A 1,896-nucleotide genomic window follows, 5' to 3' on the forward strand; every position below is an offset into this window, starting at 1 on the left:
GTCAAGGGGGTGCCCAAGTCCCATCTCTAATCTTCGGTGGCCTCAACTACAAGTCTATAGTCACAGGCATGTTCTGTAGTAGATTTTCTAAGGTAGACAATGCCCATGAGGAAAATTATATTCTCACTTTAAAACTTTCTTTCCCTTTGGTCTGAAAGGGAGGTTTTTTCTACTTACTGTATACTTCGCTGATGGCAAAGTGAATCTAGCTAGGAGATTATTATTTAAGTTCTTATTTTGGCTATGCTATTACAGAAAAATGTTAGCCATCTCTTTTATAAGGTCTAAAGATTAAATTGTGTGTCCTACATATTCCTTTATAATAGAATTAGTTTCTTACCTTGAAGAGAATAACATGTTTGCCTGCCTACTTCAGTTGAACTACAAGATATTTCTTATTTTTGCTGCTCAAAAGCAGTGAGACCCATGTCCATGAGACCTTGATGGATTTCCTGAGATACTTGTTCACTTACACTCAGCATAGCCTCTTCAAGTCTGGAGTTAAATTCCTCTGCCTGGTCCTTGGATTATGCATTTCAGTTTATCTACAAATTCAGATGACCTAAATAAAATACTATCAGAGAAACTTCTTGTCACTAGCAAGACTGAAGCCAAGATGGTTAACTGACACACTGTCAATTCAATCGCCTGGAGCTGGATTCTGTCCATTAGAGTCTCAGGTAATCCTTCCTTTTCAGAATCTCAGTAAAGGAGGATCATATATCTGTGGTATAACATCAATGTGAGATTGGGACTTTCTGAACTATTAACTTCTTGACTTTTTGAGGTGAATAGGCCATGCTTGAGCATGAGCTGGGAGATTAAGAAGAACCTGGAGGTCATGTAGTGAAGCCTGCAACCTGTGGCTAGTCATTTTGTGCCGAAAATAAGGAGATGGGACTGCCTGTCAAGGAAGTCCTGGAATTTAGCTTCTTTGTACTGGACAGAATGTTCCTGCAGGTAAGGTCAAAGGCTCTGGATAGTATAGTTCACCATATCCATTTTCATCAGGCCTAGAATGTGGAAAATACCCCTCAGTATTTCTACTGGCTCTCTTATGCTCCCCAGTTTCTGCATTGATACATCTTCAATTGATGCACATAACAGGATCATCAAAGTGAGAATGCAGGGATATCTAAGGCCTCATGCTCTGCTTCCTGCTTGAGGAGATTGATATCCAGAACTTCTTCAATTAAAGATGATTCTGGCTTGGTAATAGCAGTGATAGCAGGGCATCCTTAACTTCCCTTAGTAGTTCAAGAGCACATGAAAGTTGGGTAGAGTACTTGATAGCTGCACTTTCAGATGGTTCCAAAAAGCATTGTACATTGCCTCCACAAATCTGCCTTCCACACTATTTGGAGGTAAAATTCTCTCTTCCATTTAGAAATCTTGATTGATCATGATTTTGTGAGCAATGCTCATCTTGGAAACTTCATTAATTGTCCTATGAGCTCTGTGACAGAAAGTGTTCCAAATCAGCTCTCTGGAGGGTGGTCATCTGTAGAGCTGCTCTTGTTTTCCTGCACCTGTACTGGTGTTTTAGGGTTAGGGGCCCTACTCCCTGCTTCACTGCAGTCATTCTGGAGCACAGCTTCTTTTTCAATTTTTGGCATCTTAATGTTATCAATTTTTTGTCCCCTTGCAGCTAGCACAGGCAGTTCCCAGCTCCTACTTGCAGGTTGGGAAAGTGCATGGGCATGGCTACATTCAGTAACCACCTCCAAAGTACAGGAGGTGCTCAGTGCCTGGCTGCATTGTATTCCTGGAGCTGGCACAAGCTGCAAGAACTGCTGGCTTTTGTTTGGCTTCCTAAAGGCCTTTCTCTCTCTCTCTCTCTCTCTCTCTTTCATTTCCATAAAAGATGTGCAAACCAACAAATGAAAAACAAAAACA

General features: G+C 41.1%; 1 pseudogene; it reads right to left on the bottom strand.

Annotated features, from left to right (window-relative positions):
* Positions 1-870: 870 nt before the first annotated feature.
* LOC133753573 (T-complex protein 11 X-linked protein 1-like) lies at positions 871-1,616 on the bottom strand (annotated as a pseudogene).
* Between the last annotated feature and the right edge of the window lie 280 nt (positions 1,617-1,896).

The sequence above is a fragment of the Lepus europaeus genome, chromosome X, assembly GCF_033115175.1.
Source record: "Lepus europaeus isolate LE1 chromosome X, mLepTim1.pri, whole genome shotgun sequence".
NCBI lineage: Eukaryota > Metazoa > Chordata > Mammalia > Lagomorpha > Leporidae > Lepus > Lepus europaeus.